This window comes from Choristoneura fumiferana, chromosome 16 (genome assembly GCF_025370935.1).
Source record: "Choristoneura fumiferana chromosome 16, NRCan_CFum_1, whole genome shotgun sequence".
Classification (NCBI taxonomy): Eukaryota; Metazoa; Arthropoda; class Insecta; order Lepidoptera; family Tortricidae; genus Choristoneura; species Choristoneura fumiferana.
Genome location: NC_133487.1, coordinates 9928802 through 9956762, shown reverse-complemented (window position 1 = coordinate 9956762; position 27961 = coordinate 9928802). Strand labels below are relative to the sequence as shown.

The following is a 27961-nucleotide window of genomic DNA, read 5'->3' as shown; positions in this document are numbered from 1 at the left end:
ATTGTATTGTATTGTACAATACATATTTTTTTCTTAACGAACAAAAAAAAGTTACACTAATACTTAATTTAACAGTTATTCACTTCCTTATTTATCTCTCTTCCTTATTTACAAAATGAATCTAAAACTGGATGTTTCTTTGCTTAATAATTTCGCGGCCCAGTGTCGCAGAAAGAATCCTCATTAAAATTATCTAACGGGGTCTATGAGTACGTGTTCTGCTTTTAATATTTGAAATATAGTCAAGTGCCCCTCCCGTGGAGCATCAAAGAGATATTAAATTAATTCGTTTTGGAGGAAAATTCCGTAAAGTTTTACATATAAAAATCATATTTACCCTCACTTCAGAACGATTAAATTATGTCACAGGCTGGGTATAGTTAACAAAGTTAAGAGCGATATAAGCAGTATTACTGTTGCTTTAATGTTGTATTAATTTAGAGAGTTACCGGCTCAAAATGCCGATATACCTTTTACATGCAGCCTTTTACTTGTTTTTTGTAAAAGTTTATTTTGGATTAGTTAGCTTTCTGAAAAGTATTTGTTAATTATTTTTAATTGAATTAACAAGTACTTCTTAGTTGCCTAGTCAAGGAAATGGAATCGCGCAGCTACCAGAGTTTAACCCAGTCAATTTTACTAAATTTTTTTTGTCAGATGTGAAAAATGATAACATGACAATTGCAGCAAAAAAGTTCCAGCCCTGTACCTACACGAATTACCCGATTCAGTTTTTTTACTGTACCAGCTTTACCTTTTAATATACCGGGTGTGGCCTGTAATACGAGCAAAAAATTAAAACATAGATCGTCCTCGTCAAACTGAACAACATTAGTTCAGCGACTTTTAAAAATAATGGAGTCTTTGAATTTTCCTTTTTTTTTTCATACACATTAAATATTGCTATCAATCAACCCAACTGACGTCGCCTGTCACGCTACAAACATCAAGCATTTTGCTTTGCATTGCTTCTTCGAATAAACTTAAAAGTGTAATAAAAAACTAATTATTTTTAAAAGTCGCTGAACTAATGTTGTTCAGTTTGAGGAGTATGATCTATGTATTAATTATTTGCTCATATTACAGGCTACACCCGGTATACAATATTCAGGGCTCGAATTTATGCCTGTTAATGCTAACAAATGAAAACTCAGGATAAGCACCCGCCAGCGGCTTAGCAGCGGATATAAAACGCAAGCAAACCAAACTTCGTAATTGTTGTTCCCACTTCAACGCGGAGTCGCGAAATTCTTCGAGATAAATTTTCTCGTCCAAAATACAACTCGTGAAAACATCTATTAAAGTTTTTAATGAATAATTTCCGCTAAGAATCGTGTTACATAAACGGTGACGCTTGCGCTTTTTTACTGTAAAGGACCTAGTTCATTCATTAATTTATTATTCCGAAAACATTTAGGTACTTATAATGTTAGGTACTTGTAATGCTTTCGTGATTTCCACTCATAGTCAAAATACCACAAACGTAAGTCACGCTAAAACACACGAAAAATATTTACCTCGACGTTCGAAACGTTTCAAACATCGGGGTAAATATTACTACTGTATTTTAGCGCGATAAGTCCCGTTTGTGGTATTTTGACTATAACATTTAGGTAAGCAGGTTCGTGTCTCTATCAGCAAACGATTAGGATCTAGTAGTAGGTGTACTTAGTAGTAGTGTAGTAGGCCTTCTGCAACCAACTTTTGATTAAGACATTATTCACCTAAATGTAAATCTGCTGCTTGCTGCTAAAGAATTAAATCACTGTTTTTCTTACCATGAAGCATATGCGAAAGAGTAAATAGCTACATATATGTTGTTATTTGTCTTAAAAAGTTATTCTAAAGACAAATCACCGAGGGATCCTCGTTTGTTACAGTAACGGGTTTCCGATTGCTTTTTAAACATTGATGTATCGCCTGTATTACCAACTTGGAGTATTTGCAGCTTTTATTCTTCCTGGGGTACAAATTTATAAAATAAATAGATTTGAGACAAAACTGTAAGTGTTTCAGCAATACCCAACATTCAGCCTATACCTTTTAATTAAGTTTTAATCATAAAAGACTGATCTTTATTGCATCAAATTAAGAGTCCTCGCTTTTAATGTTTAGGTACACAAGTGTCCAACTATGACGGACAAAACTAAATTCCAAAAGTATGAAAAACACAATTATAGAAATTTAGAGATTTTCAGTTTTTCCCCATCCACATTATAAGAATTAACATGCATTTAAAAATTAACAGCGTTGCCTTAATGACCGTTTTTGCTAATTCGTTAATGTTGGTCTACTAACAACTAAATCAACAACAACAACACAACATAACAACAATAACAAGTAAATTGAAAAAAGATATTTTGACTTTGACTTTGAACTTATATTATTTGAATTTTGAAGATTTCCAAGACTACAAAATGTGCGATCTTTATTCGAAATAAATTTCGTTGCACTGGCAACTTGACGTACGAAACTTGTAAGAACTTTATATTTGTTGACTTAAGTTTTTAATATACAGGAAAAGTAAGTACTTAAACATAGTCAAGGACGTGGTGAACGAGTTTTCAGTGCAGTCGGGCGCACCGTCAGCTGCTTTTACTGGTCCATTAATTGCAGGAAGACAGTCTCAAGGAAGAAAATATCTTTAAAAAAAATTAAAACTGTTTCCATTAACAAATAATTTATTATGCTCTTCTATATTTTGCTGACATAATAAATCAATTTTGAATCATAATAGGTAATTCACTCTGCAATGAATATCAGCAGCTTATGTAGTAAGCTAGATTTTCAAAGTATTAGATCCAGTGATGTTTTTAGATAGATACATATGGATCAAGCCAGAGATGAATGCCAGCCAAACATGTTTGTCAAACATGGTGGAAAATCTAATCAAGCTATAGACCAACAGCCACCACTTTCGTAAGGCAATATTAATTTCTGAAGCTTTACTTTAGTAAAAACTGGTTAAAAGATAATAATTCTAGGTAAGTTTAATCTACCGTACATCTAGGAAAATATTTTTAAGAAGTAGGTATCCAAACGATTACTGAATGAGAATTTGTTTCACTCTTGACAAGGGTCAAGGATTAAAGTAGTCTTTGAGCTTGGTCCTTTATTGGAATTGCTGCGGAAACACTTTGTGATACTTGTAGCCTGGTCGCGCAGGTGGAACTTTTCGAACCTTCTTTAGACTAGGTACTTTACATTTACGGTTCTACCAAAACTTATACCCATTCAAAATATTATATGGATTCTAAAACTTTCATTATAACGCTACGCATGAAGTTATGTTAAACTAAAACGTTTACCCAAAAGTTTTGGAAGTACTTTGAAAGTCGATCACGTACCTACCAAATGTTATAATATCGCCGTTATTGCCAAACAACATAACGTTTTGTATTTAGGAATCTGACGGCTTAGAAGCATTATCGTACCAAGAATAGCCTCTTTGCAAACAGTTTATGTAGGTTAAAACGACTCGAATCGACGTACAAGAGCTATATTCGTGATTTGGCATGACATCGTCGGAAAAATCCCTGCAAATGGCCAAATAAAAGCAATTCGAGAATTGCAATGCTACTCACGGTTGTTGATATTAATGCTCACCCTTTAAGCATTAATATTCTTTGATACAGATATTGTTTTTATTGTTTCATGGGCATTTGAAGATAACATGCTCACTGATTAGATTTGAAATTTACCACGAGCTTTGCTTTGATTCAATGGTGCGTGCAAGTTCCCAATCCGCACTGGGCCCGCGTGGGAACTATGGCCCAAGCCCTCTTGTTCTGAGAGGAGGCCTGTGCCCAACAGTGGGACGTATATAGGCTGGGATGATGTTGATGATGATGCCCACTGAAACAAAAGTTAACTCACCATGGACCATAGGTTGTAAATCTTACTTCTTGACGAAAGAATCACCTGTAAGTCGCGCGAGAAATACTTTTTATTATTATAACATTCCCGGTAGAGGCTATACAGTCATGTCTAAGACCTTTAGGGCCTGTTTCACCACTTACTGATAAATTTTATGTGAAAGATGCTGTCTCGGTTTATTCAGACAAAACAAACAGGGACGGCATCACCAATATACGTCTGTATTTTTGTATTTTTAAAGGTAAGTATTTAAAAAATATTTCACAACTCGGTTTGCCAAACGAAAAGACTACAATAAAAAAAATTGCGTAGTATACCTATACCCAATTACGATAAATTTGTGTTTGACAACAATGGAGGAAATAATACAATTCTTCACTGTCGGGTTTAAGACGAATTGCAAAAGCACGCCTTTGAAGCTTTATACCAACAATGTGTTCAGACACGAATCGATATGTTCCTTGCATGCTTGCCTCGGTATTACACTGCCTCGCTGGAACCTGATCGCGAGAAAGCTTTGAGAGCAAAGCGGCCATATTATGTATAGCATAATATGATCCATGTACTTTAGTGCACGTTTATCTTCGTTGGAAAGGATATTAAGTACAACATACATTATGAAGCCCAAGCCCTCTTGTTCTGAGAGGAGGCCTGTGCCCAGCAGTGGGACGTTATAGGCTGGGATGATGATGATGATGATACATTATGAAAAAGTATAATACCTACAATAATATTCATATTCGAAGGCAATACGTAATTATTATTCAATGAAGATTCGTGACCGATGTGACGGTCAAATGTATTTTTGAAGTTCACAAATTAATTATTATATTATATAGGTACTGATACAGGTACGCATAATAACTTGGTGAGTTAAAATTCACATCAATATTAAATAAAATACTTCTGAGTATATAAATATTAAAACTCATACAATATTTTGCTTTAATTCTACTTTTACTTTCTGATTCTAACTTCCATTCGGTACTTAGACTTTCAAATTAAGTAAAACGACATCTTTCAACAAAATAAAATAGATTGGTGTTTTGGAATCTTTTTGTATTTTTTTATTTAAATTCCAAATTTTTTGCTACTTTTACGGTCATCCCGTAAAACCCATATCGAAAATACAAACTGAAATATAGGTGCATAGAAAAACCAGAAAAATAAGACCAGCGCTGGGAATCGAACCCAGGTCCTGGACTCAGTGGTGGTGTAGTGGTACAGCACGTGGCACGGAATGCCGAGAACCTGGGTTCGATTCCCAGCGCTGGTCTTATTTATCTGGTTTTTCTATGCATCTATATTTCAGTTGTATTTTCGAAAATAAAATAGGTTGTTTCACTTGCTTTTGCTGTACACATCGGTATGTTTCTTCAAAATTTGAGCCAAGAGTCTTGCTAGTGTTTCGGCTAAGTGCCCTATTGAAGTCACATGTTACCATAGAAACTGGCACGACGCCAATTCCTACTAGAAGTAGACGTGAACCATTGAAATCTATCTCCGTTGTAGTCAACTATTACTGCGCTTAACATACCTGTTGATTTATAAGGGATGGATTGATTTTATCTCATTCCATCGCATTACATGAAGTTTAATGTTTCAATCTAGGAAAACGGTGTTACGTGAAGGAAACAAACGGAGATATTTAGTTTCAGTACTCAAATATACGTAATTTTTTTAGCATTAGAAAGAAGGTAAGCGATCTTGACGTGTCTTTTTATTGAAAAACACTTTTGAAAAGTATGTGACAGCAAATAGTAACAATTAGCAAGGACATATGATCATTAACATGCTTTTGGTATCATAATAGTAATAGTTACTGGTTTTTTAAATATTTTTCAATAAGAAGACTAACAAGGAGCTAACCTATCGTCTACTGTGGTTTTTCTGAGTTTTCGAAATTCATGTTTACATTTGAAATAACGAAAGACATCGTCCTGCACAAACCTGCGAAGCATTCAATGGTGCGTAAGTTCCCAATTTAACTACTAGATGCCCAGCAACGTATATAACTCGTCTAGATTATTTACCCTTTTTCTAATGCAAAAAAAAACGAAGAATAGGTAGTATAGCACAATCTTCAGTATTGTAAAATCGTTGTTTAAATGGTTAACAATATCTGAACACACTTAGCAATTGCTAATATAGTCATGTTCAGATATTTTTGATTGTTTGTAGCTCAATTTATATAATATAATTATAATAAAAGAATTGCTCGTTTAAAGGTATTAGATAGATGTAGCTATAAATAGCCGCATTATCATGAACACCTTTTTACTTAGGTTCCATTTATTTTTGCTGCCAAAAAGTTCGTGTAATGCTTTGAAAGCCTTTGGGAGACCAATTCTTGTAGTTTTCCATAATGTTTTGCATAAACTACCTCTAAGATGGTGTCAAAGCGCTAAGTATAAATTTACATGTTCATTAGATGACACATTTGCATCTTGCTAGAGTGGCATGTAACTTGACTCGACGCAACTCAATTTCCTTGCACTCTAACATTTTCCCGCCCAGCAAGGGTGTGTAGGGCGGAGTCATTTCCGCATTATAAAGTACTTCCTGTTCTAACAAGTATTAATATACGTACGTGTTGTTTATTTGGGGTAACATAAATCCTCCTTTTGGATGTTGGAAATATTTCTGTGCGAGTTTTTGCGTGACGTGTGTTTGGCTATAATTCTTCAGAATTTACTTGTTGTGAACTTTACTTAACCTATTTAACCTAACCCGTTTATATCGGTTTGGTTCGGTTTGGTTCACCACTACACATATGACAGGTTCATCATTAAAACAATAATAATCATTGCGTAAAGCATTGAAATCAAAATGTGTAAATGTGTGTGTGTCTCCAGAAAGACATTGAAATAAATTGCTCTGGATTGGTATTTACCTAAGTACCTACTTACTTTCTATTTAATAGTCATTGTAATAGTTAAGCACCAAATGGCTTTACTGCTGTGCCAACCACCGTTTATATCTACAAATTACTGGGCCGTTACTATCTTAAACATTTCCCTTTAAGAGCACTTAGTTGTAATGCCGGCTATCTACGAACTGCCGTCTCCCATTCTGATGTTCGAATCGCAAATTACAGCGGAGGATTGAAATGGTGCCTCGCTTACCTAACGGTAAATAGGTACATAGGTACAAATACTATGGTATTTTGAACATCTTGAATTAGAGTCTTTGTATAATTATACTACCAGTATTACTCTGAAAGCTTTGGAGCTGCTGAGTACCTACCAATTGAAGCAATTCAATTCATCATCATAATCATCATATCAGCCATAGGACGTCCACTTTTGGACATAAGCCTCCCCCATAGACCTCCAGTTGCCTCGGTTGGAAGCGGCTTGCATCGACCGTGAACCCGCGACTTTAATCAGGTCATCCAAGCCAAGCCAAGCCAAGCGAATTAGCTCGTTAAAGTGGCAATGTACGAAGTGCAAAACTCGAACTTCGTATGTTGCCGTCCCGCTAACGCTTATGTCATTTAATACGCGAGTAAAAGGGACTATGCGATACGAACTTCATTTTTCGATTATCGTAGTAGCCTCTCACGCCATATAGCACGGAGGACAGATGGTCGTTGGGGCCGAAAGGTTTTCGAGTGGACACCGCGGATCGGCAAGCGCAGCGTAGGACGTCCACCAACGAGATGGACAGAACAATTCAATTATTGTAGAATAATTAAAAGGTTTTAATAATTCACGGTAGCTACGTCAGATTCATTGTGGGATGAAGACCGTGATCATCGTTTTTTTTTTCGCAATTGCAGTCGTCTACTCGTGATCATAATGCATGCAACTGCGTCTAATTATCGGGAACGGGAACTCCTTAAAGATAATCACGATCTACATCCCATAACAAGTGTAAGTAATACACTCATCAAAAGATGCCACCAGTTCTAGTGAAACAATGAAGAAAAAGGCGATTGGGGTATGAACCACCGTATATCATGCACGACTGCGTAGAGATTGTTTTATGGTGTTTGTTCAAAAGGAAGCTTAAGTTCTTTTCGAGAGGTGGAATCTTTTTCCGCATGAACACCTTGCTAGATCCGAAGTCGATTTTATGGCACTTTGATCAGAGCTCTAGAAATAAAACCCTTTTGGGATTATAAGAGTGGATTCCGCTTATATTAGATAAATTGAAAATTGTTGCTTTGATATTGAAAAGAAAATTATTATATGAGAGATTTTTCTCGACGTTTTCCCGGAATGTCCACCAGCTTCACCTACTTGCATAATTTAACTTTGAAAATTGTCCTGATGTTGATTTAAAATTTACATACTTTCGTTAAACACCTATCCTTGAAATAATTGAATAATCTTTCACGGTAGATGTAGATACCTACATAAAACATTACAGAGCAATAAGAACGCATGAGGCACGTAAGTACCACTCACATTTTTTCTACTGATTAGGAGACCCCTGTAGGTCCGTAACACAGTTTGAGTGTTTTTTTCTAAAGGCACCAGAAAATTCTATCGCAGTCGTCAGTTTAAATATAATCATTGTAATTTTCTTAATTCAAAGTGCTAAAACGTTTCACATTTCTTAGTAATTAATGAATGGCCTGAAAAGTGAGTCCCAAGTGGGTCGTTGGCGCTCCTCAATTTCCTGGCATAGTGTAATCTAGATTATCATACAGCCTACTTTTTATTCCGGTGCTTAGCGTCAGGACATTTCTGGAGGGAATTAAAGCCTCAGGTAATAACGAAAACCAAACGACTGTTCACATTTCGCGTGTAATAAAATGGAACAAATATTCAGCGAAATAAGCAGGCATGAATTTTAAAATTATACCTACACTGCAAGGTACGCTTTTCTTGATTTGTTTGCGTAACCTACGCTTTAAAATAACATACTGTGAAATAGAAAAGCTCGTTTGTAACAAAGAAACTTTGTAACAATAGACGCAAGAAAAAAATATTCAAGTGCCAATAACTTATTTTAAGCACATCAATCATAATTAAAATATGTTAAAGCACATCCAAAATCGTCCAACTGACCAATCTCTGTATTAAAAGCCAATGGGCAGTAGTGAGAGGTTTGTAAACAATTTGTTGCTAATTTAATCCAGAATATTCCAGTAAGCAAATTATTTAACCAGTGGCCAAATCATCTCGAGTAACATTCATATCGTTCTCTAGCTGGACTGTGGACAATACTATTATGAGCAAATACACTCTCAAAATCAACATATTACTTAATGTTAAATTTATGGTGAACTCAACAACTTACTTGCTGTATATTCTGCAGCGACGAAAGCGTTTTACCATTCCATTAAAGCCTCACTCCGCAAACCGTGTTACCTCACTTTATATTTAGACCTGCGGAGATCATCCCCGCTTAACCACAGTTTATTTTTGATGTTTCAACTTCAGGATATTTTTTTTTTTTATTCGACTGGATGGCAAACGAGCAAGTGGGTCTCCTGATGGTAAGAGATCACCACCGCCCATAAACATCTGCAACACCAGGGGTATTGCAGATGCGTTGCCAACCTAGAGGCCTAAGATGGGATACCTCTAGTGCCAGTAATTTCACCGGCTGTCTTACTCTCCACGCCGAAACACAACAGTGCAAGCACTGCTGCTTCACGGCAGGATTGTGGTAGCAATCCGGGCGGACCTTGCACAAGGTCCTACCACCTGCAATTTTAATTGTACCTAATGTAAAATATTAAAGTTGAAACGAAATATTTGATAAACGTTGTGAAGAATTGTTGTTCAATATTAAATGTAAATATTAAATGCATTTTAATGTAATCAAATAAAAGTATTTGCTTACTTCAAAAAATCCAAATTAAACAAAGGAAAATAAAACCAAAACTAAATTTATTGTCTGCTTAAAAACATATAATGATAAATATATATTATAAATTAATTTTTTCAATCTACTGTTCTACTAATGTGAAAAAATTTAAACTAATATTTCATACACTTTTAGATAACGCTCATATCACTCATAACTTCAGTCATATTTCCCTGCGTTAAAATATAGTCTTGGCTCGAAATCTTGTGATATGGTGGATATTCATTTCAATATATCTATCTACTTACATTGCTCATCAGTCAAAGAATCCTATGATTTTGACCTACCTATATAAAACTTTAGTCACGTCACGTCCATACTTATTTAGCCAAGGAGTAACTAGTCCATGTGTAAGTTCGGATTAAATTCGAATTAGATGTTTTTTATTAATAAGGCTGTTATAGTATAGTAGGTATACCCACGTATTGCGGCCGGTCGTTACTAGCTCTACCCAAAGACCCAATCCGAACCTAATCTAATTTCTCACCTAAATCTTAGCCAGGGAACTATCCCTTATCTATCCCTGCGCTGACATTAATCACTTTGAATTCTAACTAAGTTTCATGGCGAGAGTCATGAAAAGAAAATTTTGCGTGAAGTAATATTTCGAAGCACTTTATCATATTTTATGTAACAAATCTTATTTGTGCTTCTCGGCACTACTGTACGTAATGACATTTATTTTTCTTTTGTTTTATTTTTTATGGCTCGTACCATGTTTTATATATTTTACTGTATGTATAAAGTCGAATTTTGACAAAATAAATATTTATTTCTTCCAAATGAAGTCTTCAATAGACACAATATCGTTGCCAATTTGCGCAGCGCTCCGGTCATGTTACAAGAATTTGTAAACTAAATGTTTCTTGGTTTCAGTAAATAATAAGAGTGACTCAATTCAGTTCAGTATCATTATGCCAGCCTATATACGTCCCGCTGCTGGGCACAGGCCTCCTCTCGGAATGAGAGGGCTTGGGCCGTAGTTCCCAGTGCGGATTGGGAACTTCACACACACCATTGAATTGCTTCGCAGGTTTGTGCAGGTTTCCTCACGATGTTTTTCTTCACCGTAGAGCTCGTGGTAAATTTCAACTCAGAGGTGCGAGTCGGGGTTTGAACCCACGATCCTCTGCTTGAGATGCCATAGGACAAACCACTCGGCAACCACGTTTTTTTTTTCAGTATACCTACTTACCTAATATCTACAAAAAGGTGTTTCAAAATTAAACTGAAAAATTTCAGTAGATGGTTGAGTAAGCCTGACTGTAAAAGTTTTTGATCAGCATTTTTGATTGGTAATGAAGTCATTCAAAACGCGGCGTTCTTCGAACGCCAACCAATGCATGGAAACATTGCTATATTACGGTCCCGGAGCCAAAATGGCAAAAACGGAACCCTTATAGTTTCGCCATGTCTGTCTGTATGTCTGTCCGTCCGCGGCTTTGCTCAGGGACTATGAATGCTAGAAAGCTGTAATTTTGCACGGATATATATTATGTAAACTATGCCGACAAAATGGTACAATAAAAAATTAAAAAAATATTTTTTTAGGGTACCTCCCATAGGCGTAGTGGGGGTGATTTTTTTTCTCATTCAACCCTATAGTGTGGGGTATCGTTGAATAGGTCTTTTAAAACCATTAGGGGGTTGCTAAGACGATTTTTTGATTCAGTGATTTGTTTGCAAAATATTCAACTAAGTGCAAATTTTCATTAAAATCGAGCGTCCCCACCCCCTCTAAAATCTAAACCAGTGTGGAAAAGTTTGAAAACATTCAGGACATACGTATATAGATCTTATTTAATGTCACATTAAGAGTTTATCAGTAAAATATTAGATATTGTAGAACTCAACTGTACTTTATTAGAAATTCCATCGCTGGGCTCAGGCTACCTCTCACAATTAGAATACTGAATTAGTTATAGTATTAAAAAACGTCTTAAAAATATATACTTAAACATACATCGGCGCCGCCTGCATTATGACCTTAAGTCAAGACGTCTCGAAGAAACTTTGTCGATAAACAGTCGTGTTTAGCTGATCTCTTTACTTGAAGATTTCGCCCTCAACTTTTTCTCTTAATGAGTTCTTCTTGAAAGGAGTTTCAGTAAAAACTGTTCTTTTGACAAATTAATTTTGAAGTTCCAATGGCGCCCCTGACTGAGTTTTGGAACAAGTTGGGGAAACGAGCCGCGGTATTGCTTTTTGTAATGGCGTGCGAAATATGAATGCATTATTTCTACCCGATTTCGGATTTACACTTGTTTGGTAAGTAATTTATTGTGTTTCGTACGGCTTTTTATTTTTCGAGTCAACGCGTAGAATAAAAATTATATTTGGACTTTTTAAGTATCTACTCTTTGAAAGTCCTTCTAAGCGATTTCTATTGCCAAGTGTATCTATAGAAAAGTCACCTGGGAACGAAACCGGAGTTATGAAAAAGGGCGGAAACTAATTTCCTGTCGGTTTTATGGGAGCTGCTCTGTAAGGGTTGACCTGCGGGAAAAGGTTCCTTCTCTAACTAAATATGCCTTTTCTGTTTTTTAACAGTTCTATAGATTACACAAAGCTTAAATTGTGATAACATAATGCTTCATTGGAAAAAATATTTCCAGACGAGTTCAGTAGTGTCGACCGCTTCGACTGCGGCCAGAAATTTGAAATTTGAACTCGTTTTTACACTAGTTTTTAAATGATTCACGACCTACCCTTTGGATACATATAATCTACTTAGGTACATCTCAGACCACAAAGCGCGCTATCTGGTAATCTGCACTTGACTAAAGATTAATTACACACATTTATAACAACTTCACACGACACAAAACATTTTCCTCTACTTTCCGTCCAACTGTCAAAACTACGAAACTTTGTTTTTATGACAACGACCGTCGTAAAAAGCTCTTTTTATCAAATACAATGTATATCTCATTTAAATTTATTTTGGCGAAATTTAATTTACTTTATGTTTCGGGGCCAGTATAGGGTGCTTAGCTTGTTGTATCAACATAATTGGTTATGCAAAGGCACGACTTTAATTACAGTAATGACTTACATTAGGATTTTAAGACCGCTGATTTTTACGACGCTTTCTCCTCTCTCGGCCGACGTAATTCTGTGAAAGCACTACTGATGTTTTATAAAGACATTACGGCTTTCCACGCCAACGATATGAGATTAATCCCGAGTTTGATTACTTTGGAACATTTCTAGGCTTCTTTGCTGAGATCTTGATATTAAGGAAGTTTTCGGGGTAGCCATTTCTGTTGGTAATTTAGTTTAGAACAATATCCCGGTTTCCTTCCCGCAAACGTTCATGTGAAACAGCATAAGTTTTCAAGGCGAAGCGGAATATAAGGAAAATCAATTGTCTCTTACATAAATGTTTGATGCTTGAAAAGGAAAGATAATATATAATGAATAGGATAAGATTGTTTTGAATCAAACCTTGAAACATGAAATCTTCCATTACAAGATCTGCATATAATCTTAAGCATTTATTCATCATCATCATCATCATATTATCAGCCGTAGGATGTCCACTGTTGGACATAGGTCTCGTCCATAAGCATTTATTAGCTTTTATATATAGGCACTTATAATAACAAAGTATTTATAGTGTGTTAACGAACTTCTTAAGATAATGGCCAAGTACAAGACCTCATAATTATGTATTGTTGTATTGTTGCTTTAGGACAAAGCGTTTAACTCGTGTCTCAACTCCCAACCGAGGGATGGTAGTGGCAGGTGAAAAAATATGGTACGTAATTTCTTTTACGCAGCCTCCTTGGAGTGTATCCGTTACAATCCCCCTTTATGTCATAGCGTATTAACAGTGAAGTCAAGTATAGGCATCCAGCTTCTTCCCAATGAAGTGATATGGGTGATGCAATATGTTACAATGTGGAATTGATATTGGAAACATAGCCATGAGGAAGTTTAATGTTGCTCACGTCTCGGGTGGCGTGTTAATTTACGCCACTTATTAAACTGGTGTAGATTTCATCGCTCGATAGTCATAAATGGTGATTTTAAGGACACTGGTCTGTTGAAGGATAAGTAGGTGTAACTTGTTGGAATAAGAACCCAGAATAAATGACTCTAGTGATAGAAATACAAAAAATAGGCAGTGAAAAATGTGAGCCGTATTTATTTCTGCAGATGTTTTATTGCTATTTACTTTGAAAGCCTCTCCGCAAACGTCTTTCAGACGACACACGTTTTATTATTCACACTTTCGCATCATGAAAATTGCATAGTAAACCTTCAAGGGAGTAACAATATCGTAGGTACGAGGAGCAATATAAGGAAACGCATAAAATCTACGTTGCAGGTGCGAGAGCGGCGTGGTTTTAGTTCGACGATTTTGTTATTGCTGACGGTAAAAACTACACACGTTACACAAATAAATAAAACAAAAAGGACGAACAATATATTATACAAAAGATTATAAGAATATAAGTACGTTCTATTTCATCTCCGTCCAAAAATCTTGAAACAATTGAAATGATTTTATAGAAACTAATAAGTACGTAGTTTGATACCAACAGAGATATGCACAGACTGCTAAAATCATACTTAAACCTTTCTTTTGGCTTGACGCTGTCGATAAATAAAACGAGTTTACATTGAACCATTATGAAATAAACTGATATCGCTTTAACTAGTTTAAAACCGAGGCCATTTTGTCCAACGCGCTGACGTTCTCGATTGCATTCACCATCTCTTTCTACCCTCATCTTATACCGTGTGACAGAAAGAAGTGGTAAAATCGATTGTGATTCCACGTGTTAGAAAATAAAGCCACTGGTCATAGTATTTTTATCTAGGCATTGCAATATCGGCAAAACGCCTCACGAATCTGAAAACTTTACCTACAGCCATAAATCTTTATCACCTACCACAGTTTTACCACAGAATTGTTTATTGTTTACGCAACAATAAAGACATTTATCACTTTTCCTAATATTAGAAAACGCAGTTTCAACTCGTAAGGGGTGGTATGAGGCCAGATATTTTACACATAATAGCACTTAAGCCAGTTAGGGTAAAGATCCCGGGTCCAAATTGGCCTTTAGGCAGTCGTGTCGAGTTCCTCGCCTTCATTTATCACACCTTTTTTTTCTATTTTCGTGATAAATTATTTATGAGAATTTTGTGTTAAGTTAAAATGTTTTTTACAATGTCTTTTAGGAGTGTCGTTGAGTTGGGTAGCACTTGAGTGGATGAGTTAGTTAAACAATCTAACACTCATACCTTTACTTTAATAGTCTCCAACTAACCAATTAGTAGGTTTCAGAACACCAATGAAGTGTGTCAACGATGTCATGATAATTAGTTCAGCTAATTGCGGAATAAGAAGAAGGTAAACGTACGAGTGCTCGTCGCTGTCCCAATAGTTGGCATATTTAATCTTATGTCGTTAGCAATAGAGATGAAAGCAGGGTTTCGTCTATTGGGTATTAGTGTGTCGAGCATTCGTACATTTACCTTATATATATGTCGGCGGCCGATCGTAAAATCCGCCAGATCACGAAATTCCTAGGCATATCATGAAATGGCGCCATTTCACGATATACCTAAAAGTTAGCCAGGCATATCACGATGTGACTGAGAAACAATACGGCAGATCGATTAGAGCAACGGCTTGGTCAATATTCCTAGCTCTCTATACCGGACACATCGTGACATGCCAAAAATAGAAAAATTCAGGTACGACGAGCGAAGCGAGGAGTGGTTAGTATTAATTGTGACCACAACTCACGAGCCGAGCAAGCGAAGCGAGCGTGCCACAGCAGCGGCTGGCGAAGTGACAGAACCGATATAGCGGCATTTCATGATATTCCTAGGTATTTCATGATCTGCCTAAACTGGCCAAATCATGAAATGGCGGCGTTTCATGATATGCCTAGGAATATCATGGTCTGCCTAAACGTCACTAGGCAAATCGTTAAGCGGTGAGTTTTGAACGATATGGCGGATGCCCTTTAGCCAATTTCGTGATTTGGCGGATTTTACGATCGGCCGCCGACATAATATATAGCTAGCGGTCATTGTTCAAATTATCACATTAATTCAATACTCGTAGTTAACATATAGTAATTGAACGAAGAATGAACGAAGCCGTAGCAGCTTAGTGCTTTGACCTACAGCCTCTCATGCAGAGGATCGTGCGATCGAACCCTGGCTCGCAGCTCTGAGTTTTTCGGAATTTATGTGAAAAATTACATTTGAAACTTACCATGAACTCTAAAAGAGATCTGTGCCCTGCAGAAGGACACTTATATAAGTCGAAATGAGAAGTTGAACTACCTAGTATTAGGTACAAATTATCTTCAAGGGCGTTCTCAGAATATTGAGCGCACCCCACGGATTAACTCACTCACCCGCTTAAGGTGTCCGATAGACGCACAGATCCATTTATAATAATAAACTAGGAAAGCTACGTCTATCATACAATACAATACAATGACTCTTTATTATATTATAGGTACCTACTACAATAGTAAGCAATACAGAAAATAGGCTCACACAGAGAAAATTACAAGGTTAATAGGCAAATTTTCCTGGCAACCTTTTTCCAGAGAAAGAAGTAGGTAAGGACTAGATTACAGAAGGTGGTCATCATCAGATGCTTATAGAACGATTGTGCCTAAACAAAAACTGAATATAGTAAAAGATGCTAATTTCAGTAGAAATTATTCATTGATATTTCGAATAACTTATGAAAACAATCCGTGTCAGGAATGTAAACGCACGCTCACCGCCTCGAGGGATAAGGATGTCTTCCCGGTACAGTAAACGATATTTTATTACAACATGTCACGGGACGGCTGGAGTCGGTAGTGTGCGTGAAACTAATGGCGTCGAAAAGATTTATGCCCCGCCCTTGACGCTCACTGAAAGATTAACCTCTGTAACCTCTTACCCACGAATTTAAATCCGATCTATATAATTGGAATACCTTTCGCTTCCCTGCGTTAACGTTTGTTACGAAAACAAACGGAAGTAAAAGGTAAAGGAACTTAAGAGATAGAGATATGCTTAAGAATTTCTCTGACGTTTGCAGATGAATTAAGAAAAGCGGACGAATAAACTTTGCCCACAATGGACTTTCGCAAATAGGCTGACTAAGTTTTTACGAAACTTCCGAGCATCATTTATATCAGTAAGCTCACCTTAGAAAAAAGTAATTTGCCGTTGATCTACTTAAACACCACAACAGAAGCATGGGGCTAAAAGCTTTCTAAGTGATGAAAGATTTTCTTTGTTGGCAGCTTTGTTATTTAGTTATTCATGGCGGTGCCGTTCTGCGCTGCAATGGGTATCCAGCATCTTTTCTTTATGAGCATGAGCGCAATGAATTGATTGATTACTCGTTAGGAGATGCCAACATCCGCTAGAGAAATACCCTGATTAAAAGCGAACGAGATCCATCTGCAAATGAAATTGGTCGCCATTTCAGTGAGGCCTTCAAACATTATTTGTTCCCGTTACGATTTCTATTTGATGTTAGAGCGCCGAGAGGTCAAGCGATGAGTGGTGGTGTCTCTGCGCCAATGATTCGGCCTGGTTGTGAACACTTCCGTATACGTCCATTGATTGAAATGAGTAACTTCGCATTACATAAATGGACACCCCAGACATGCTTTATCGGAAGGCGGAAAATTTTCCGATCATATGCAAGACTTAAATAATTAATTATTTACTATGTAATCTAACATTATAGGTACTCTTTGAAACAAATACCTAACGTTTCAAACTAGGTACACTATACGTAGAAACAACCTAACCCCGAACCATGATTCTGCCCTACTTCCTCAATCTTACTTTTCCTTCTGATATTTATAGATTTTTTTTGTTAATGAAATTCACATTTTTCATATACCCGACCCAAAAATAGATAAGGGATACTTTTTATCCCGGAAGATTACATACTTAGTTCGGCTGGATAACGATAACCGAATTTCAAGTATCCGTCGTCGGGAGCAACAACTAGTAATCCATAAACAGAGAAATAAATATTATATCTATCTTTATAGGTATCGTCCGCGTAACAAAATGAAAAGCGAATTTGTATTCATCAGATTATAATATTCCGTTAGCAGCAAACAATCGGATCCGCAATAAAATCCCATTAACTTTTATCCTGCGCGTTAAACTTCATTAATGTTTTTTCTATAGTCATTGGAAACAGCTTCACGAAATTCGTCTGGATAATGGGATTATCGGAACTACTAGGTTAAATAACTGCGAGTAAGTCTAGGTGGATGTTACCCAATCATCAACTTTAATTGACCTAGGCAAACATATGTGATTTTTTATTTCATTCTAGGTATAACTTGTATTAAAAAGAATTTTTTAACAAAAAAGTAAAACCGACTCCAAAAAAATAAAAAAATAACAAATATTGAACCGACTACAAAACTCTTGAAAATATTTTTCTAGTTAGGTACCTACTAGCTCGAAGTCGGTGCCTCAGCACGAGCCAGCAGGAATGGAACAATAGTCGTCTACCTCACCTACATACTATGGGTTTCAATCACTGTGTGCCTATAAATTTTGAGGTTTGCCCTCGATTTCCCTAGGATCCACCACAGAAGAATACTCATTCGAACAAAAAAATAATTTTGAAAATCGGTCCACAATTGACTGAGTAATCGGTGAACATACATAAAAAAATACAAACATTGGAACATAGAACCTCCTCCTTTTTTGAAGTCGGTTAAAAATAACGAGTTATTGAGACAATAAATACAATGCACTCATTTGAGTATGACTGATATGACTCATACAATTATTTAACTCATTTTTCTCCCCACATTTTATATATAATAAAAATTATAGTTTCGACTATAGTTTTTATTTTTGCGAATGACGTTGAATTTTCAATAAAAACCAATTTAAGTGTCATGCTAAATATTTATTTAAGCAGACATTTAGTCTCCCCGTATATTTGCAAGCAGTGTAGGCGTTCGTTTCACAAAAGAATTTAATTTTGCGGGTAATAGAATGGAACAAAGGCCATATAATTACATTTGGGGCACTTGTTATGGGAATATTACCGTGAAATCGAAGTCCTCCAAATCCAATTTATTCCCAACGTGCCTGCTCCCCTTTTCTCACACTGAATATTTTCGTTATATCTTGCGTTTATTCGGCAAATGTGAGAACCTACAACGAGTGTTTGTTAATTGAAAATGCAGTTCGTTACTTGTTACCTTAAATCGATGGTCTGAGTGGTTATCAATTTTATGTTGTTAAGTTGGCATGTAAAGGCCACGACAGTAAATAGATACTTTAACACTTTAATAGTGTCCATTTATACTTATAACAATTCTTTATCGCTGCTCAAGACAGATACAAAGTGAAAGCGACGAGGTACTAATAAAGCACGCGAACATGTGCGACGCTGGTAGTATATTTAAACGAAATCTATGCAAAGGTACTTAATGAAAAGTCGAGATTTTTCGAATTGATATGTATACAAAAATGATGTCAAACACTTATCAGCAATGCAAAGTACAGAAACAATCTGGTCCCGAGGTGATTCCCGGAGAGCGGCTGCTTTGACAACGTAGGCCAAGTATTGTTGTGTGAAATTGGCTCGTCGTGAGCAGAGCTCGATTGCCAAAAGCTGTGTCGAAATGAATTCCCCGTAGGCATTCATTCTGAGTATGTGAAAGAGAACTTCAAACGGGCTACATGCCTCTATGAAATTAACATTATATCACTTCCAACTTAGGAGTAGGTATATGCTCGTTTCTAATTCAATATTCAATTTAGGCTTATGAATTTGAGTTTTACAATAGTATGTTAACATTCCATGAGAAATTAATGGCGCTAACCTTTTCTTGTACAGTGCTAATAAACTTGAGCATTCAATTGTAACAGAACGTCGAGCATTTACCGTCGTGTTTAAGGAGTTCCGTAGCCAAAATGGCAAAAACGGAACCCCTATAGTTGCGCTATGTCTGTATGTCTGTCTGTCTGTCCGTCCGCGGCTTTACTCAGGGACTATCTTATCAGTGCTAAAAAGCTCTAATTTTGGACGAATATATATGTAAACTATGCCGACAAAATAGTACATTAAAAAAATTCTAAATAAAAATTTTTTAGACTACCTACCTCCCATAGACGTAATGTGGGGGTAATTTTTTTTTCTCATTCAATCTTGTAGTGTGGGATATTGTTTGATAGGTCTCTTAAAACCATTAGGGGGTTACGATTAAAGTGCAAATTTTCATTAAAATCGAGCGTCCCCCCCCCTCTAAAATCTAAACCGGAGCATAGAAAAATTTGAAAAAATTCAGGATGGTAGTAAGTATATCAGACTTACAAGGAAAACTATAACGGTTAAGTTTTCTCAAGAATTATTAGTAGTTTAAGTGTAAATAGCAGCCTAAGGTATAAAATATACCTAAACTTGGAATATTCCGTACAAAATATGAAATCCTTAGAAAAATATTACTTATTTTTGTCGTAATGGCTACGGAATCCTATTTCGGGCGTGTCCGACACGCTCTTGACCGGTTTTTTTTTTATCATGGGACACTTGACACCAATTAATTGGTGCTTTTGCTGTTGAAACGCTTGGTCCGTAGGGTCCCGAAGCAAAAAAACTCTTTCAATTTTTAAAAAAGAAGCTTGCCCGTTCCACTGGCGACCATAGGGCTGGCTCTTTCCTCGGTCAACGTATTGGCATTGCCATACAACGAGGAAACGCAGCCAGCCTTATGGGCACCCTGCCCAATAGCAGCGACTTGGGTGATATTTGTAAATATAGATTTTTAGGATTAGAGTAAGTTAGTTTTAGTTCTATTTTTATTTATTTTTGTTAATTAAAAATTGAAATAGCAAAGCTTGTACTATGGATACTAGGCAACGGATAAACATACTTATATAGATAAATACATATTTAAATACATTAAATATCCAAGACCCGAGAACAAATATTCGTATTATACATGTATACAAACATGTGCCCCCCGGGGATCGAACCAAGCTTCGTATTCAGGTTCTCTAACCACTTGGCCATCCGGTCGGCAAACGTTTTGCTTGAACGCTAACTAGAATGCTCGATAAAACGCTCCTGTTTATTTTGTGAACTTGAATGTAACTCATTATAAGTGAATGCTCAAATTTATCAGCGTCTTTAAGTTTTTACTGTTGGCTTCTATAAAACAGTTTTCAGCGCCGTCACTTCAAAGCCAGTGCAAGAATTAATTCCCGCCTAACTACTTACAATCTAGAGGCTCTTAACTAGCTGGTGCTCGCCGCAGTTCGTAACACTATTAGCCCATGTTTCCCGCTGGTTCACTTAGCTTTGAATTGTATTTTAATTTGTGTAGTATGTATATTCGCCGTAACTTTACAATTCCAGTGGCAGACAAGATTAACTCTAAGCAAAATTTTGAAAAGGTAGTAAAACAGTTGCAAAGCTACCCTGCTTATTAATTAACTTAGAAACGTTAACGTTTAGAAACGTTTTCGGTACATTTGATTACAATTATGTTCGTATAATTGTAAAGATTAAAGCCTTACTTGTTTCAAATCCTCTAAGTTGAATTTCATCCACATCTCGTAATCCGATTGGCGTGAAATTGAGCACGGATATGTAGTTTGGAGGACAATGCAAATAATGTCAACAAAATATAGTCAGTAAAAACTTGCATTAAAGTGATATTTTAAGCAAGATGTTATTTAAAGAAAGAAGATAGAAAGAAATATATTTATTCACAACACAACAACAGGCAACTACACAAGACACAACAAAAATTATTATTATGTACGATAGTACCTATAGATAGGTAGTAAGATACGAGTAGTATGTGTCATTGCAGTTGTGAATCGGTCACTGGTTCACATTATTTAAGTAACTTTAGATTGTTTGCATTGGAAATGTATTGTACTCCGCAACCATTTTTCATACTCCAAAACCATTATTTTTTCTAAAACTTTTAAAACAACTGCCATGTTAAGGTAAAATCAAACAACCCTCGATATAGACACGACATCTATTTACATCTGGTACCGGTAAAATAAGCCCGCCGGATAGCGCGCCGGAACCTCAGCGAATAGCTCTTTCTCGTATTCTAAACATAACTGACTACTCACTCAAAATTATAAAAGTTGGTGATGAAATAAAACCTTATATAAATATTTTTGCTGTACAGTTGTAAAATCAAAGCATAATATGAAAATACACAATGGAATAACATTATGATTCGCATGTATTTGTCATGTTTAATGCATCTTTCACAAGAGTATTCCGTTCATTCGTAATCACGCTCTTTTTCCGGGAAGATCTGCGCTTCATCCGGCGAAGTCACCATTAATAAGATTATCACAGTATTTTCGTGCCCTGGGGTATAATAATGTTGATTCATAATGATGAATGCCTTCCCAAAATTACATGCTTTCGTCGAAGGAATATTAAGAAAAATAGGTCATTTTATTACGTACCTACTTTGTTTCTCACCAGTTGTATTTATCGGTCAATTAATATTAATTCGACACTTATAGTGTCTTATTTATGTAAAAGCTGCTATAAATACACTATGTAAACATGCGTTAATAATTACAAGCTGGCATGTTTTCATTTCCATTTTACGCGGCAAAACGCGTAGTGCCGAAATGACTTAGTAATGTAGCAAGCTTGTAAAATATGTAAGCGTTTGGGTGTTATCTCCTAATGAAGGGCCGCGAGCAGCAGGCGATAAATCAATGCGCCCAGCGGGACACATGCCCAATATGAGGTGGTAGTTGATAAATCGTATGTCAAGGCGCAAAGGTCCCACTATCGTTGCAAATTGCCATCGATTTACTCCCGACCCGGTGAGACACCTGAAAAACGTTTGCGTCTCGATGTGTTAACCTGACGTTTGTTGTTGCTCGGTTTATTGCGACTAGAGTAATGAGAGTAGTATTATCATTTGATAATCATTTCATTACACATCACAGTATTAATAGTGCCGACACTCTTGCTTTGGCTTATAGTATTACTAAACCACAATGAATCTAAAATTTCAAACTGACAGTTTAGTTACGTCAACATAATAATAAAAATAGTAGATTGTACAACAAGAGCATAAAACAACCCATTATACCCAAGATGTTCATATAGCCACCCGAGCCCGTACGACGAGGGTGGCTAGACACGCCGAGGGGAAAATGAGTTTAATGCTCGAGTTTTACGCTCTGCTTTTCACTTAGATTGTGAGGAAATTAAATAGCAACAGTAGAAACAAATGTTCACTTTCTATGTCCTACCTTTTATTTTTCATGAATTATATTATTATTATTTTTAATTATATTTTTTAGTTTTATTTACTTATTTTGATTGATTGCATTGATTTTAGGTTTTATATAAATTCAAAATTATTAAATAATATATGGAGAAACTTTTTTGTTTGTGGTTGTTGACACCTGATTACCCTGGCCTTAGATGAAAATTTTACTTTATGCACTAGAGCATAAAATAGTATATCACTGCAGAGGGCGGGAAAAGTCATTTCGTGGATGAGTATGGTTTTGAAGGACGATGCGTAGCCAAATCCTTCAATAGATACGAATCCACGAAATGACATTCCTGCCGAGGCCTGTATACTGATTTTCTCCAAATATGCGAGGAAATAAAACGAAAACATTATATTATTTATTCCACACAATATGTTTAATTTCGATTTCGATAATTTCGCCCCTCAATTTCGATATTAAAGATTTGGATCCGAATCGTATATTACATAGGTACAATAAAGTACTCAAAATAAATTAATAGAAAACTTATAGGATGAGTAAATATAAATATTAAACATTTTTACTTTTAAAGCGGCAATTCCTAAACGCACAACATTAAAAAACACACCTTTGTTACAAAATATTGAGCAGTCCGAGAAGATAATTAAGTGAAGTTGAAGATAATCATTATTGGCATTAGCTAACCGCAGAAAACAAAGTTTTTTTTTATCTCGGTTTTTGTGACTATTGGCTAATTGGCTGGCTGTTTGGTGAATTTTAGGTTTTGGATGAAATTAAAAGTAAAAAACATGCACAATAATAAACACTTCCCGGACATGTCCGGGAAGTAATGCCACTTTTTTTTATTTATTATCGCATCAACGCATATAACGATGGACTTCCCGCTCGATTTTTTCAACATTAATGAGAACATTTCCGAGCAAGTTGAACTTTACGAGCATGAGAAGTGAAAAAAAACTTAATCCTACTCACATCACGGTCTGATAGAGTCAAAACATCTTTATTTAATATATTCTATAATTAACATACATTTATTAATGTCAAAAAATCTACCACAAAAATCTGTTGAGAAAATACCTGCAAGAAACTCGACGAGAAATACTTACATACCTATAATAGGATACGTATATGTTTTTTCAAAATCACGCTTTTTCTACTTACTCTATGTATCGCGAGTTAAGAGCTTAAAATTTAATTTAAGCCTTAAATCAAGCTAATAAAAACGCTTCATAAAGCTAATTACACCGGCTATTGTTAAATGTACTCGAATCCATTTTTTCCGCCACCCCATTGCGAAGCGAGCATGCATTAAAACCGAACAAATAAGCAAATAAAGCAGGGAATAAACGGATGTGATTTATTAGCAACGGAATGCGACGGTGACATATATGTCTGTCCACAGTTCGCCTGGGAACACGTCGACAGAATTGAGTTATATCGTATCACCACATGCATTCATTGAATTGCAAGCCTAAAATGTATTGACCCTAAATGGTCTGCATTTAAATTGGTAGAAATAGAGCCTAATCTTTAGATAAGTGTATACATATAATTAATTCATGCTTCTACGGTGCCAAAACAATTCTACTAATCTTATACAAATATTTTAAAAGCGAAAATTTACATGTGTTTAGAGGCATGCAGTTAGCAGCGGTTATTCTATTCATATGTAACATAATGAAGATTAGGATGTAATTTTTTGGCAATTTCCATAAGTATTTAGTAAAATAGACGGAATTTCAATTTATTTGCCAAATGCTATTACTTATGTAATAGCTTAATAGGAATTAAATTGTATTTAACAGGTTTACTTAGTGCTTATAATTCACTAGCTGCTGCCCGCGACTTTGTCTCCGAAGATTTTTTTTATTGCTATCCCGTGTGAACTATGCTTTTTTCCGTGATAAAAACTATTCTATATCTTCAAGGGTCGTTAACTTCGTTTCTCCGTACCAAATTTTATTTATATTGGTCCAGCGGTTTAAGCATGAAGAGGTAACAGGCAGACAAACCGACAGACAGATAAAGTTACTTTCACATTTATAATATTAGCAAGGAAATAATAAGGATAGTTTTTAATTGTACCTTCAGAATAACCTCCTAACGCCCAAGTCAAATTTTTGATATAATGAACATCAAACTTTATGTCATTTATGATAGTTTGAAGTTCAAATTACAATAAGTCCTTTATAAAGGACTCTGGGCGTTATATTTTAAGGAAATAATAGTAGGATGGAAATATGGAATACTAAACTTTTCTACTTAATATTCATTAGTGCCTCGTAAACAAGTCTGTTCAAATACCTAATCCCCTAGCAAACCAACCATTTAAGTTATCTCTTCTAGTTCATTATCTCTAAAGCAGAGAACGTTTTTCGAGCTTAAACGTCTAAATGCATATACTTGTAGGAGTATTTGCGAGTAAAAGTAAGATTAATGTTTTCATTGCTTCGATCTGAGTAAAGTTGCCGCTTTATCGCGTATAAGAGTTGGATTCGACGCAGAAACGTATTATTGCCGGCTCAGTGGTTTGATCAATAGGTTATCGGGGAAGACTGTCTTCATACTTTGCCAGTAATTTCTATTTTTAATCTTTTGACGCGTGCTGTTAAAGAATTAAAAGTATGCGTCAGTCGTGCATATTGCTGATTTTTGATAGGAAGTACCCCCCTGGAAAATTTTGATATTTAGGCAAGTAGTAGGGTATGGTTCATTCTGAGAAAAAATCTAGAGATGTCACTACTCCACAACCACATAAAAAATCATCTTTTTTTTCTTTTTTATTATGATAACTAGTATTTTTTTGTTTGGGTGACGATGCCAATTATAGAAAAAATATTATTTCTAAATTTGAAGCAAATCGCTTAAATACATCTCGAAAAACAAAACATTAAAAAAAAACTTTGAAAAAATCAGAAGTCATTAACTGTCAGAAGTAGGATGTTCATACTCAGCATAAATATTCTTCACTATAAAAGGTACTTACAAAGAAAAACCCGAGCCCATTTGATGTAAGGGCCGACTTATTTACTATGGAAACCCGACTATGGCCTTTCGGTTTAAGCTAGAAGAGGCAACAAACAGACAGAGTTATTTTCGCATTATAATTATGTGTTAGTAAGTATAAGGGTTTGTTGTTTAATATAATCGAATCTAAAACAAACGAACAAACATGAAGAGTAGATTACAGATCTCTTCTACCATCGTAACGTGTCACTCGCTATAAAGGACTAAAAGTTTTGAGTAGGGATGATCGATATACGACTATTTCTAATATTATATCGATGCAGTAAAACATCGATAATCGCGTACCACTAACATATTAAATCAATGAGATATGTCATATCGATGTCTGCAATTCAGTCCGTGACAGAATAATTTATATCGCTATTTATTGGCTAAATTGAGTAGCTATTTTAAAAATATTCATCCGATAACTCTTCCTGCAGTAACATATTAAAAGATGTAGTTACTGGGAACATAACGCTGACTATCTTTTTCGACTATTTCTAATATTTAACATTTAATAGTTACCGATTTTCCTGATGATTTCCTTTTCCAAATTTTCTGAATGCCAAAAATTATTGATGTTTTTAAATCAACACAATATTACGAAATTTAAATATCATTATTTCCTTCCGCGTTAACCACTTTGAGTCCACCATTGGGCACGTCTCGAATACATACAATCGTACTAAAATCAAAGAGAAATATCATCGATATTTTTAACATCACTATTATAGCCTGACAGTTCCCCCGGGCGAGGCTACACGTCACCGATCCTGTAAAAGCGCCATCTTGCTCGAATCCAGCAAAGTTGGCCCTCGCTTTGGAATTTATCCCCGGGAGAGCCGCATCTTTGTAGCGCGCATTGCATTGATGTGACTAAATCTTTTTGATATCGACCATTAGGTTTTTCTCCATCCCTATTCATTATTCCAAACTTGTGTCAGAAAAACTTAAAAACAACTAAAGAGGATATATAGTATACATATAGATAATAGAAGATACATATCTTTAGAACTCTTGGAAATATTGTTATTTCAAAGATGAGTACATCCTACTGTTAGGTTTTGAAGCACTCGAAAAACATGGTAAGTCTGTATTTATTTAAGAAACCCCAAAGCATCATTTGCTACACAAATTTCAACGAGGTTCGTTTAAGTTACATGTTTGTAGATAAACAATTGTTTTATCTTTAGTAAATTAAAGCTATGTACAATGCATACGTTATTTTCATATTTTTCTGTGGATATGGAAGGAAGCTCGTTATTTTTTGCGACCTTTTTCTCGTTGTCGTCTACACACACATGGTACGTTGTTTTATTTTGCACGCTTTTTCCGTGTTTAAAAGTAGCGATAGTACAACTTAGAGTTATAGAGATACTATTAATTGACATCATGTTTACCTATTAACTGTGTCATTATTTCTTTACTTCATAACCTAACGTAATCTATGATCCAAGTTTCTATAGTAGTTACATAATTTACCTAGTGTCTTGTTATTGCGTAGAGTAGTCTTCTATACATATAATAAAGCTGAAGAGGGTCGAAAGTCTGTACATGGAAGATATCTGAAAAAAAAGTTGTCTAGGGACACTTAGAATCGATGACAGAACACGTTCCAACAGTTTTTAGAATTTTCGTCTGTTATCTGTTTGTCGTTTATTTGACCGCGCATCACGTGAGAACGGCTGAACGGATTTCAATGCAAACTACTAATCTGTCGAGAAAATCCCCGGCTATAGGCTATAAAAATTCAACCCCTAAAAGGTGGGGTAGCCACTACACTCGATTATGTTTAGTTTGCACCTGAATCTTATGTCGCTTCTTAGGAAGGAGGTGCAGACTTTTTTTCAAGTGTGCTATGACTATCGAGTACCCTGCTAAACTAACAGGTGGCGTTAAAATTAATACGTTGTGAGTGACATGAATAACACGGATAAGCCACTGAGGAAGGATTTTGCCAAATAAACTAACTATTGAATAAATGATTTAATAA

The 27961-nt window shown here is 35.7% G+C and overlaps 1 protein-coding gene across 2 annotated transcripts in view; it reads right to left on the bottom strand.

The window, feature by feature from the left end:
* The window catches only part of LOC141436381 (glutamate receptor ionotropic, kainate 2-like), a 52354-nt gene that overhangs the window by 13721 nt on the left and 10672 nt on the right, over positions 1–27961 (bottom strand). The window contains exon 1 of one of the 2 annotated variants that reach the window (XM_074099330.1): positions 2532–2575. The exons of the other annotated variant lie outside the window; for it this stretch is intronic. The gene's annotated coding sequence lies outside the window, so the exon portion shown is untranslated. Of the gene's footprint in view, positions 1–2531; positions 2576–27961 lie in introns of those variants that run through there. 2 annotated transcript variants of the gene reach the window in all.